We start from the raw sequence: 14,668 nt of genomic DNA on the forward strand, positions 1-14,668 counted from the left end.
TCATACGATTTGGAGAAAGGATACATCTGTAGAGAGCAACATAAATGATTTCTCTGGATAATTTGGATTAGTCCAGAATTCGAACAAAATAATTTTGAAATTCGTTAAGTCCAACATTTTTTCTTTCTTTCTTCGGATTCTCAATAAAGTTGACTACTGAAAAGCTGAGTTACAGATTTTATGTTAAAACATATTCACTATACCATTGCCTTATTCACAGAACAATACATTAGTTATTAATGTATGACTGAAATAATAGTGCTTCGTGCAGATTTACTTTATCCAATCGGAATTGCACAATGATAAAAAAAAAATGTTGCAAGGTATAATGTTCTTATTTACAGAGAAAAAGAGTTGAAAAGATTTAACGCTAACAAACATTTTCTTTAAACAGACATACATTTATTCTAATTTATGGAAGAAAGAAATAATTTGCGGAGCAGTATATTTATTAAGGTTACATATTTGTACAAAAGAATGTAAATACAATCGGGTCTGTCTTCAGAAAGGACGTGCTTTTAGCCACAAATTACACTGCTTCTTTTCGCTGTCTTTCATGCAGAATCCTGGTTTTGTTTTGATACATGAAATACCTGAAACAAAAATCCAAAAATATTTAAAATGTTACATTTTAAAATATTTAACATTTTTTTAGATTAAATGGACAAAATCTGTTCGGTCAGGTATGGACTTTTGGGTTTCTGGTAGAAAAATGATGAATTTTAAAAAAAAGTGTTTGTTGATGCTGAACAACTCGAAATGTATTACTATGCAAAAGTAAGTGGGTACCCACTGGCGTTCGAGGTACCATGGGGTACCTAATATGTCTGCATTTTTAGATATGTGGAAATATATGTCTCTAAAATGTAAAGAACTGATATCTGTTTAGTACAGAAAACCGCAACTCGGTAAGCCTTATGGATACCGAGGTATGGGAAAATAAAGGACAACACCATAGAAGTGTGAGTTTTGCGTACTAGATTGTGCAGTTTCGAAAACGTAATTACTGAGGGCTAACAACAACTTCAAAAGTAGTTTCAATTCAATACACTACACACACGTCCTTATGGGGGTTTTCGGGTACTATGGCATTCGCAGACCTCCCATTTCTAAACATTCTAAAATATATCTTAATAAACTTATAAAGAACGTTACAGGTGTGTGTTTACCGAAACCGCAAGTCGGTATGTTTAACAGTTACTGAAATATGGTGAAATAAATAGGAACACCATAGGTATGTGGGGCTTCCATACTTGACAGTAGTTTAGAAAATTAATGAAAATATGACTAATGGCTATCAAGATATTGTCAAATAAAGGGAGGACCCACACAGTTATGGGGTTTTCGTGTTAGGTGGTGAAATTTCCGAAACCGATCATGAAATCTGAATAAGCACCAGTAGCAATTTCATCCTAAAGTAACTGGGTATTTCCATGGGGTTTTAGAACATCATGGGTCTAAAAAGATTAAGTTTTAAAAGCTTTGGAAAATATAATTTGACATTTGTAAAGAGTATTAGAAAAGAGAATAGAGTTACCCAAAACTTCCAGCCAGTACATCTTACAGCTAGAGAGACACCGTGAAATAAAAGAGTATTAGATCTTGAAATTTCATAAAACAACTTTTGATCTTAATAAAAGTTAAATAAGATGGTACTTACATGGGTTAAGTGAGTACCTCACACTCGTCAGGGCAATTCCGATCGAAAGATTAATTCAGCTCGAAGTTTTCTTCGGGTAAATCCAAGCGTGATAATTCCTAGCGTACAAAAAGAATGAAAATTCTTTGTCAATATCTAATATAGCAACCGAGATATAAGTAATTATGTATTTTACGACGTCGTAAAAATGGAGACCCACATGGATTTGTACTGTTGAGTCTTTGCTGTAAGAAGAAGAAATTTCAGAAAACTACCGTATACACCTTAATAGACAATTAAATGGGTGGAGGCATGGTGGCTTAGTGGTAGAGTGCGTACCTTTGGTGTATTGGGTCCCTGGTTTGATCCGTGTCCAAGTCAGTTTGTAGTCGACATTGTATTCGTGGGTATTCTCGGGGTACTCCCGTTTCCTCCCACCTTTACACTCCATCAATTCTATCATCAACATTCACTTGCCTTAATTTCATTTTAAAATTAAATGGGCAGTTAAGTGTGATCGTATCTCTGGGAATTAAGAGAATACTCCAGTGTAGTTTCTGCAAAACATACTAGGTACACACCCCACCACTAAGTTACTGTGTCCTCACTGATTTAATTGCATATTAAGGCATATACAGTAGGTTTTTGAATTTCTTTCTTATAGCAAAGACCCAGAAGTACAAATCCTTAAAGATCTCTATTTTTACGTCATAAAATAAATGACTCGTTATATTTTGGTTACTATATTAGATATTCACAGGGAATTTTCACTCTTTTACACAGCTCGATGAACCTTTGGAACTGCCTGAAGAAAACCTAGAACTAATCTTTCCATCGAAATTGTACTGAGGTACTTACTTAACCCATAGAAATACCATCTTATTTAATTTTGTTGGGACCAATAATTTTTCCGAAGTTTCAACATCTCATACTCTTTTATTTCACGGTGTTTCTCTATATGTTAGATGTACTAGCTGCAAGTTTTAGGTAAATACATATTTCTAATACTCTTTACAAATGTCAAGTTATATTTTCAAAAGCTTTTAAAATTTAATCTTGGTAGACTGTAAGATGTTCTAACACCCCATGGAAATATCTAATTACTTGAAGATGGAATTGCTACTGGTGTTTATTAACTTTCCATGACCGGTTTCGGAAATTTTATCATCTAATACGAAAATCCCATACCTGTATTGGTCCTCTCTTTATTTGACAATATCTTGATAGCCGTTAGTCATATTTGAATTCATTTTCCAAATTGTACCTTCAAGTATGCAAGCCCCACATACATATCGTGTCGCTCTTTATTTTCCCATGTCTCGGTATCCGTAAGGCTTACCGAGTTGCAGTTTTCGGTAAACAAATATCAGTTCTTTACATTTTAGACACATGTATTTCCATATATCTAAAATGCAGAAATTAGGTACCGCATAGTACCCCTCTACCCCATTGGGGTACCCACTTACTTTTGCATACCAGGGCAAAAACACCAGTGGTCGTTACTTTAAGGTTGAAAACATACTCTTTTGTCTCTTCTGTGAGCACCGTGAATCGGTCGGAGCTGTACCATAGTTGGAAAGAGACACTGATCCTTCCTATATGACCATGTAGTCAGAATTCAAAATCGAATAGCCGTTGAAGGAAAAACAATATTTTAAAATCCCTTGTATTGCACCGGTAGTAGTCATCTCAAAATCGAAATGTTCCAGTGGTAGTTAGGGTTTTGTACCAGTGTTCGTCACTCAAATAACTTGACATAATTTATTCAGAAACGCACTGTTTATCAGTTTAAAATTAAGAATAGAGTATAAAGTACTAATCTTAATAACTGTGCATCACTTTTGGCACTCAAGAAAGAAAATAAAAAAGTTTTTACATACTTTTTAAAGCAATTTCAGTAAGAAAAATGTTAACTGAATTCAAAAGTTAACTGTATATTATTTTAACGTTGAGAGTACAATATTAATTACTATGTTTAATAACTATAGTGACTTTAAGCACTCAAGAATGAAAATAAACATGTTTGTACATACATTTTTAATACAATTTGAGAAACAAAATAAGTTAACCGAATTCAAAACTTAATTATATATCACCTTAAGATTAAGAATGGACTATAAAATACTGAGGTTAATAATAATGCATTACTGAAGAATGAAAACAAAAATGTTTTTAACTACCTATATTGTATTTACATGTTGTTATTTCTCATTAACATGCTTTTTGATAACGCACGATATGGGCTAGGGGTGCGCACGAGAAATGATTTGAGACTGTCACCTCTCGCAAAGATGTCGCGAAAGTTGTCTCGTCTCGAAAACTGTATCTGTTTCTATTGGAAGAGCTATGTCTCGTCACGAATTTCGTAACAAAAATTCGTTACACATGCAGTTTTGTGTAAAAAGTGAAATGTATAAATACAGGAGAGAAAACATTGCAGACAAACATTATGTTAGTATGTTGAACATACTTTTTCGTATGTGGTGCAAAATATCTTCATCTATGGGGTTACTTTGCACCAAAGTTTGTATGAAATGAAATCTTTGAGTTTTACGTTCCACGCTTTTGCCGGGTATGCTAAAGAAGACTATAATCATGAGAATGAATGAAATAGTAGAATGAAAACTGTGAGAGAAAACGGGAAAACCCCGAGAAAACCACACACAGTGTTTGTCCAACACAAAGCCCATTTGGCACGTGCTGGGATCGATCCAGGAACTCCACGCAGGAGAGGTGAACGCTCCATCACTGAGCTACCACGTCCCCAAAAACACAACCTCAGAATATACTTCATATAGAGTAGAAATGAAATGAAATCTTTGAGTTTACGTCCCACGATTATGCCGGTTAGGCTAAAGGAGACGGTGGTGATGAGTAATGAATGAAATGGTGGAATGAAGAAAGTGGGAGGAAACGGGACAACCCCGAGAAAACCCACGCACACGGTGTTTGTCCACCACAAAGTTCACTTGGCGGGGACTGGGATCGAACCCAGGACCCCAAGCACCAGAGGTGAACGCTCCACCACTGAGCCACCGCGACCCCTCATATAGAGTAGAAGTAACAAGATGTAAAAAAAAAAAAAAAATGGCCCGTCTGGAGGACATGTAAGCTAAACACCAATACAATTGTTACAGATTTATTTACTTGCACTGTTTAGGCTGAACATCGCAACACCAATATCATTATGTCACATCCTTAACTATGCTAACTACAACGTAGACCCGCTTTGCTTCGTAATGTCCAAATAGTTGATTATTGTGCTCGAAAGCAGGCAAGTAGCATACAAATTTATGATGTTGAAGGCGTTATTTTTCACAGCTATGGAGAAAAGACATGAAAACGAAAAATAAAAATAAATCTTTGTTTTACTTCCTACGGTTATGCTATGTATGCTGACAGTCACAAATGAGTATTGAAAATTGACGATCTTGGAATACGATTTGGTGGAATAATGAGGGGGGGGGGGGAATAGACATTGATTAAATATAAAATTGAAAAGAAATAAGGGCCTGACGCTCAAATATTTATCTATCTGGCAGCCACCTTGATCCCTCTAAAATATCATGAAGTACTTGATTGATTCTAAACCCAATAATAGTAATAGTAATTATAACAATAAACACAGAATATACCTAGATATAATTTACGCACCTTGAAGTGTAGAAATTAATGATTGCAATCCTCAGCATTCCAATAGTTCTTTGGTTTCTCCAAATGAAGATTCGGACATCGGTTTTCTTCTCAAGCAATAATGGGGTACAATAATCAGTTGCAGTCCAAAGCAAAGTCACTAAGTTAAGCATGAATATAAAAGATTTTGTGTTAAATATTTCAATGTAAATTTCATGAAGTAGAATTCATTAGTTAGTTACATACACTCGTACGCATGTAAGTCAGAATCTACTTGTAATAACTTGTAAATTTAAACAAACTAAATTATACTACAGTTATAGGGACATCAAACATATATTCCATAAGATATATAGGGTGTCTCAAAAGTCCCCTGACATAAAGTAACTCGATTATTATCAGAGTTACAACAAAATGTAATTGGGAAACCGTCTCCAAATATGATGTTTCCAATGTAAGTTGAAGGAATTTTCAAAATCGGATGAGCCGTTTGGCTGTACACTCTTTATGCGTCCAATGTTAAATGAAAATGCAACGTTGCCATTTACCTGGACCCACAACATAAGTGAATGAAGTTACTGATTTTTACGCTAACATGTCGATGGCTAGTCCCCATTTCAAACAGTAACTTCATTCACATATGTTGTGGATCCAGGTAAATGTAACATTGCATTTTCATTCCACATTGGGCGCATAAAGAGTACAGCCCAAACGGCTCCTCCGATTTAAAAAGTGTTCACTTTAGATTGAAAACAACATATTTAGAAATGGTTTTTCCTCTTACGTTTTGTTGTAACGTCAGAGGACTTTCGAAACACCCTGTATACATCATACGAAGTTCCTTTCTAAATTCTACACGGGTGTAGTTTAATTGAATGTGAGATGGGTGATACACATTAGGCCGTTTGGAAATACTCTCACAGACGGCCGCCATTTTGGATTAAATTTGTTTGTTATAAACTGGTGGGTAATGTGATATATATATGGCCACGGGCTAGAATTTTCTCAGTATGTCAAATATGCAATCAGATTCCATGGAGCTTAATTTGGTGAAAAGTTATTGCCAATTGAACGTTGTATTTACCTCTTTCTTCTAGATGTAGAACCATACCGTTAGCACGTGAGGAATGCATCGAAATATTCAAACTGTGGAGCGGGAGGAGTGCCTGTACAGTGGTTACCGATTGCAAACAGAATCATCCACAATGTGACTGTGTTACATGTTGCAGTGTCACAGTAATTAACTAAATTTGAGGAGATGGGCACATTCGTGGACATACGTCGTAGCGGACGATCGTAGAGAGCTACAGATGAAGCAACGCCTACGGCAGTGCTGACTTCTTTCTCGATGTGGCCCCAGAGGAGCACACGTCATTTATTAATGCAATGTGGGTTGAGTCATAGGGTCTGCGCGTGTATAAGTGCATCCGTACAAGGTGCAAATGAAGCAACATCTCCACGAGAACGATGTTGATCGCCAAGTGCAGTGAGTAATTATGGTTAACATTTTTATGCAAATACTCTTTTCAGATGAAGCTGACCTCTACGTAAATGGGAAGGTTAATAGGCAGAACATGCACAATTGGTCCCTGACAACCCCGCGTGCAAGACCCCTCCAACATGACCAGCGCAAAGAAAATTAATTATGTTGTTGGCAGACAAATGAGGAATACGTCTAATCAGTCACTTTTTCATTCCATAAAATTAACTGCGGAATAATACCTCACGCTCGTACAGGGATAGATATTGCGAGCTGCGATGCCCGAGGATGGTACATTCTCGCAGTTTTTTCAACACCATGGCGCTTTCTTCATTATGGATTCGTATTGCGTCACTACTTGAACAATTCTCTAGAACATGGGTTGATCGACGAGAGGCAGTTGAATGGCTGCTCGATCACCGGACCTAACGCTGTTCAATTTCTAGCTAAGTGGAAAAGTTAAGGCTATGGTTTGTGCAGTAAATATTCATAATTTTTATCATCTAGAACAAAGTATCGCCATCGTCTGTGCACAAATTTGACCCTATATCCTACTTTGTGTCCACAGCAATTGGAAGAAGCTTCTGCAAATGTTTATTGCTCAGTAGGAACATGTGGAACATATACTATAACCAGGGATAAAAGTGGACCTGAAAAGGTGGGGGGACGGTAGGTAGCGGCATCACTCCACGCCGTTCCTCCTGCCTATCTCTGCCCATTGTACCATTTTAGGATCTGGGGGACGCCCTACATATTTTTCGAGGTGGGGAGCTGCGTCCCCCGCGTTCCCCCTCGCTTTTACCCCTGACTATAACAGGGAAATGTGTTCGAAGTGGGAAAAATCAGAGGCGGTGTGTTTTATTACGATTTTGACTCGACATATCGGCTATCTAAATGTTCAAATGCAGTGAGGTGTGAAGCCTACAAGATTGCATTTCTATTTACATAATGTCTGAAAACCACTGGAAAGCTTCTTTTAGTTACGGAGAAAAAACGGAGAGACTGATCCATCCATCGTGAACAACTTTCTGGAAAAAAATAAATAAAAATAGCCCTTACCTTGTATCAGAGAATTATACACGAAAGTGCTCAAAAACCGACTTTTAATATTAACAATTTCCAGCGGGAAAACTCCTGGACCACACACTCGAATGAGGGGTATTTCAAACTCCCGTAAGATCTGCCCCCACAGCAATCCCCTAAATCCGCCCATGCTCAAAAGACGACGCTTATAAGAATTCAGACAAGACGACACATACATACATACGAAAGAAACAATTCAATACGGCACATCAAAATATAAACTAGATGAACTTCTTTGAAAACACCTCATTTTACAAACAAAAGGTAGAAAAAGGTAAAAATGTCAGTATTGTCAACTTAGAATCTACATAAGAAATAAAATCTTTTTATGTGCAAAGCTATTCGTCAATACGTATAAAAAATGGATTTATTAATGGTATTTAGCATTTATTCTTCCGTGAAGGTATATCTTGATCACTAAAAAACCAGAAACGGTATGTCTCTATCACTGGAAAAAAAAAAAAAACAGAAGGGTATGTCATACCACTACATATAGTCTCACTTGGTTCACTGCCAATAACATTTCACCAGAATAAGTTACATGATATCTGATTGCATATTTGACATCCTCAGAACATTTTAGTGCATGGCCATGTATCACATTACCCACTTATCGTACATATTACAATTTCGAATCTAAGATGGCGACCGTCCGCGTGATGTAATCCGAAAGTATCCCTCTGGGCCTAATGTGTATCTCTTATCTCGCAATCAATGTAACTACATCCCTGTAGTTTTCAGAAAGGATGACAAGGGACTTCTGATGCATCCTGTATATAATAGTTGTATCAATAATGACGGGTATACCGGCTAGGCTAAAGGAGACGCTGATGATGATATAATAAATGAAATGGTGGAATGAAGAAAGTGGGAGGAAACGGGAGAACCCCGAGAAAATCCACTCACACGGTGTTTGTCCACCACAAAGTTTACTTGGCGCGAGCTGGGATCAAACCAAAGATCCCAAACACCAGAGGTGAACGCTCTACCACTGAGCCATCGAGGCCCGACAGGAATATTTGTTGAAGTCTACTGTCTTCTTCAGTACCAAGGTTACACAAAAATGAGCCTATGGTTTTGACGGAATTCGAACCAACATTATATGTATACTCTCTCAGTGAGAATCAAAGCTGGCACCAAGTTTACATATGCGCGCGCATTGTATTTTACTTATATAGCTCACAGAGCTATGGGCGAGCAAGCAAGGCACGTGCCCCGGGCGTGTGGTTGGAGGGGCTACTAAAAGAGAGGTTATATATTAGTACTTTTCCATTTTGGTGTTTAATACTTTTCATCAGAGTGCGAAATCATGAAATCAAAGTGGGGGGAGACTGAAGGACTGAAGAGAGCGAGAGAGAGGGGGAAAAAAAGCTGCGCAGTCTTACACTTCAAAGAATTGTAGTGAAATGAGAAGGTCAGAATTCAAGATGACATTCGGATGCTTGGCACGAAGAAAAACATTGCAAGCAATTTTGAAAAAAAAAAAAGAAAAAAGAAAAAACTTAAATAATGTGATATATTTTGTAGACTTTGGATATGTATGTTTTAGTTGGCATCAACAATTATTGGTGTGTTTTGTGACAATTGACAGTTTAGCGAGAGACTAGGCTAACTGACAATTTTAACTTTCTGAAAGAAAAGGAAACAAATGAAAACAGCACGTTACAAAGGATACGACTGATATTCATAGTTTGGCTTAGTATACAACAGGGGTGGATCCAGGATGGACTACTGGGGGGCGGTGGGTTGTAATGCCACTACTTACAAGATAGAGCTACTTTTAAGAGATTCAACTCTGGGTGGGTTTTATTTTATATTAAAATACACAAAGTTTCCTCTTCTTGGGGGAGATAGACCCTCCCTGGATCCGCCCCTGTCTCAGGACAAGTCACACAGACAAGTGGTTGAGGCAAAGGTCAATTAATGACATTAGTATGCTGTTCCGTCAAAATCTCAATCTTGACCTGGATGTAAGTTAGCCCGGTCTCTCACTGAACAACTCAATTGAATGTTTCATATGTAAATTAGGCACTTCTACATCACAAACAGTAAATATAACCTACCTTATTCTACGTTTTTAAATGCATTTCTACAACTGATTGTAACTTTAAAGGTTCTCGTGAAGATTAGCTGGCGGAGGTTACCTAACATAGCCATGAGTTATCAAATTAACAGTTGTGCTTCGTGGGTGATGATAATGATCCTGAGGTTAGATGTTAAATTGGATTCGAGAGCGGAACAAGGGCTGATCTTATTCGTGTCTCAGACGGGGCATGGAATGGAACGAATATGAAAATAAGGTTGCTGTAATAGTTTTTCATAGGGTTTGTAAGATTTTCGAAACACTTGGCAATTTTTTTTTATCAAGACGACATTTTTTTAAGATAAAAATCAAGACTTGGCAATTTCAAGTTTCATCCCCCTCCCAATCTTGTAATGCTCGCTACGCCGCTGTAAGCAATACATATTTTCGACAATATTCGTTGTTCATCTGTTTCCGCTGGGTTCCAACGTGGTGAGCTGCATATGGGACTTTTAATAGTGTTATTATAGTGAGAAAGAATTGCAAATTATGTTCATGTTCCTAAAAGAGGGAAATTGAAAGAGAAATTAAATTAAAAATAAATAAGGGAGAGAAAAGTAATTACTTGAAAATAAAAATAAAGTCTTTGAGTTTAATGTCCCACGATTATGCTGTTAGGCTAAGGGAGTCGGTGATTAAAGCAAGTTAATGATTATGGAATATTTGGTGAAATGAGAAAGTGGGAGGAAACCAAATCCCCGAGAAAACCTACGAGCACGTATATGAAAATGAAGTAAAACATACACTGGCCTATGCTTTCTTTGTCTAGCAGAGTCATAGTTTGGAATCGAAAATGTGTTTTGAATCCTTGTATTTAGAGACTGAGAGTGTAAGTAACGAAAGCACTTAATACATCCATTAAGATTTCGGAAAGCGAAATCTAAATTTAGGTAAGCTAACTCCATGTATTAACTGCTTGCATCCGCTTCGTACATTGTTCGAAGGGTCACGAAACAAATCACCTCATTTAGTCTACACATACCTAGTACTAGCGTTAATTACCTGCTTCGTTGGGTGAAAATAAGAAAACCAGTAATACATGTATGTTACGTTAGTCAGTCACTTTTTTTACTATTACGAAACGCTCTCTCATATCGGTTATTTTCGATCACTTGTAAGATCCGTCTCCCCTCTTTCCCTCCCCAAGTTGCTCGGCTGAATTTTGATTTAAATAGTATCGGAAGTGTCACTGTCCATTTCTGCGCCCCCGAAAACAATGGATTTAGATTAGGATTAGTTCACTTAACTTAGTAAGCCTACACAGCTTTGGCGCGGCTCGACTTGTTGGAAAGCAATCCAAAATCTAAACAAATATATCGATGTCACTGGGGTTTAGTAAAGTGTATCGTAAGTCAAGAAGATTGAGAATCACTGCCTCGATTATTCACTTCAATTAATCATCAAACTCCTTTAACCTGAAGTACATAATCGTGGAATGTTCAATTAAAATTATAATTTTATGGCATCTAGAAAATGCACATATCGTACATTACGTTACATTACCATTCAATCGCAATAGGTTATTACAGACATGTGGTTGGCTTGAAGCTTAGCGTCCGATTCAGCGCCAAGACTGTGTACTACCTACACCTACAGCATAATATGGAATCCTACTCGCATGATCTTAGATCAAGATTTGAATCAACGGGAGGATGAAGATTTTCCCTCTCGTCAAGTAATTTCCCCAACTCGCCAAAGAATTTCTCCCTTGCCGGGAAAATATTTTCCCTCATTTCATATTTTACATATTATATACTATATATTATATCTTGCATCACTGAGAAATAAAATGCTTCGATTGTATATCTGAAAAGTCGCCCCCTCCCCGCAGGCACGTAGCCACGATTTCGCAATACGGGAGGTCCGTGACGAAATACTGTGGTTATCACACCAGGGGTTCGATGAATCTAAACTATTTTACTGACAACATATCCATATTGATTTGTTAGGACAATAAAATGAGGATATGTTAGTAAGTATTTTAATTAAAGAATTATGAAGAAATCTTGCGTAAAAGAATAGAAAAAAGTATTGACAAAGACATAGTCTTCCGAGGTCATTCGAACTCGGTTCTTCTCGTCTTCTTTCTATTTCTCTTATCTTAGTTCAATGCCGTCAAGGATAGCAACGAGATCTCTTTCGGGAGTAAAGACATCCTATAAAATGGATTAGTGTTGCCGCGAAATTCAAAATGGTTCATATTATTGGTAATTCTGGGCATTGCTTAAGTTCTGACAGGCTATCTGAAAGAACCGGTTTATCGATCGTCATTTGTAGTCCATAGGGTTACTGGCGCAAATCCCGGGGGGATGAGGACATGTCCCCTCCAATCTTAGAACTGGGGGGGACTTTCCCCTCAATAATCCGATTTGAAATGCGTTTTTTGGAGAGAAATGTGATGATTTGTGTCCGATTGCCACAAAGGAAAGTAAGATGAAATTGATGTCCCCACCCCAGAATAAGCCTTAAATCTGCCCGCCTCACAATTTTGAAGACAACTCTGCTCCCCTGATCCTCCGCAGCATTGTTTTTCAACTTCATAATTTGAACATCCTTAAAAAAATTATGAGAACTGTCTTACCCGTCCCTCCCAATGTTGAAGACAGATTTGCGCCGCTGCATACGGTTAACATGGAGCTAGATGGAATTCGGAATGTTCCGTTACAATAATATCCAATTTCAACTTGATCCACCCCCCCCCCTCCCGTTTCCTCCACACAAAGCTCCTCGTAAGAAAGAGTAACCAAAACGCTTATTGTAGCTTTATATTTTTGAGGCTGATTCATCTGTTTCTTTCTGTTTCATCTTTCCTTAATATTTTTCATTTCTGGATCCGAAGGGGGGGGGGGGTCTGGACCCACCCCTTGGCTACGAGCCTGCTTCCCGTAAAAAGCATCATTCGAACCCTGAATCAAACAACTCCATCTGTAAAGCACTGCTGAGTTGATTTTAATATCCTTTTCTGCAACGAGGCTGTATGAGACGTGAACTTACTGATTAACATGGACTCCGAACCACTCCCGCCGGGAATCGAACGCGGGTCTCCCACACCAAAGGCGCGTACGCTAACCGCTTAGCCATGAAGGAGCTCATATCTATAGCAGTGTAAGCAACAACAACAACAAAAAGAAACACACACACATACTAGAAGTTTGCACAATTGGGGATCAAAACATTCTCAATGAAGTATGAGAAATAGTAAACGTCAATCAAAGTGGGCTTCTGCTTATTCTATACTTCGTTAATACTTAATTCCTTCTAGAAATAGTGAAACAATACTATGAAGACACAGTACTTAAACATAATCGAAAGAATAAGACAAGGAAACAGAGTAATTTCCGACTAATTAAACTAGTCATATATACTATACCTAACTGTTACATTGTATTTCTTACCATATTACGAAAGCGATATAACTTTTTTACCAGCCATAGAAGCTGGACGCAATCCAATACTGCAATTTAGACGCTGTAACGAAAGCTGCAAGTCAAATGCCTGACACTCCTAACTCTTCAAACTGTGTAATAGCTGTTTCAAGCGGCCTACAACTTATGACCTTGAAACTATGTGCTAGTAACCAAATTAATGCCAAGGTACGATAAAACCCCCCAACTTGCCACAATGACGTCAACACAAGGAAAAAAAGAAAAACATCTAATTTTTGGTTCCAAAATTATGAAACAATAATAATAATGTTTTAATTCTCAGTAACTCAAACATTAGTTAACTAGAGAACATAACAAGCAAAACAAAACAAAACAAAAAGAACTGACTGCTGTTTTTAAATTTCAGTGAGGCTGTAAAATATGTTTTGTTTTATTGTTAAAAAACAAAAAGAAAAAGAAAAATAAACAAAGAAATGAAATAAATTTTGTTGCAAATATCCTAGTAAAAATAAATTTTCTAGACACAAGTGGCTCCGCGTAGCGTAGTTGCTAACGCTCTCGCCTTCGGTACGAGCGGACCCAGGTTCGATTCCGGTAGGGGCACTCGGTCGAAAAAGTATCAAAAGCTTTTAAGTCCAGCCATCCTGAATGAGGCTTTCTTGGGTTTTCCTCATTTCACACCAGGCAAATGCCGGGTGGTGCCCAACATATACAGTAGGTTCCAGGCCGTTTGCTTCCTTCCCTTTCCCCGGATAGTGTGCTCACCGAGGGACGTCATAACTCACATGTGACGGGCTAACAAGGTCATTGATGCCGAAAGCCCAGAAATCTAAATCCTAAATCTTCATTCACTACACAAGAAAATGTTCGCGCTGAAAACGGTTTCTTAGCAATTATGTTAAGCAGTCCTGTAGTAAATCTCCATGAAGTAATAAACCGTCACATATAAAAAGGAATGAATAAACACATAACATTCATTTTGAGTACATTGAAATGTAAAAAGTTACAAAACATTAATATTCAAAGATTTCTCAAAATTCAGATTAACCCATTCCTTTTTCCTCAACCATTAACGAGTTACAATAGTAAGAATTGTAGTCATAAATCACATTACTTGTTTAGTACTATATTAAAGCAAGTTATACTAAAGGAATATATAATTAATGGAATATTTAACTAAAGTGATAGTTTACTATTGCACTTACCCAGGCTTTTGTTTCCTTCCACTCTTCTTTTCCGTTTGTAAACAACCTCGTTTATAAACCAACTCGCAAGCAAACGACCGTTGTTTCATGACGTCATCTATGGTGCAAGAAAGAGGTGTCTATAGGAGGTCAGGACCTCACACACAGATGGACGTATAT

The 14,668-nt window shown here is 37.5% G+C and overlaps 1 long non-coding RNA gene across 1 annotated transcript; it reads right to left on the reverse strand.

Moving 5' to 3' along the window:
* Positions 1-492: 492 nt before the first annotated feature.
* Positions 493-13,422, reverse strand: LOC145688906 (uncharacterized). Its single transcript, XR_014132014.1, has 3 exons — positions 13,314-13,422; positions 5,294-5,432; positions 493-593 (listed from the first exon to the last, which is right to left on the reverse strand). It is a non-coding gene; the product is annotated as an uncharacterized LOC145688906 (long non-coding RNA).
* Positions 13,423-14,668: the final 1,246 nt, after the last annotated feature.

Source organism: Thermobia domestica, chromosome 7 (assembly GCF_964235325.1).
Source record: "Thermobia domestica chromosome 7, izTheDome1.hap1.1, whole genome shotgun sequence".
Taxonomy (NCBI): Eukaryota; Metazoa; Arthropoda; class Insecta; order Zygentoma; family Lepismatidae; genus Thermobia; species Thermobia domestica.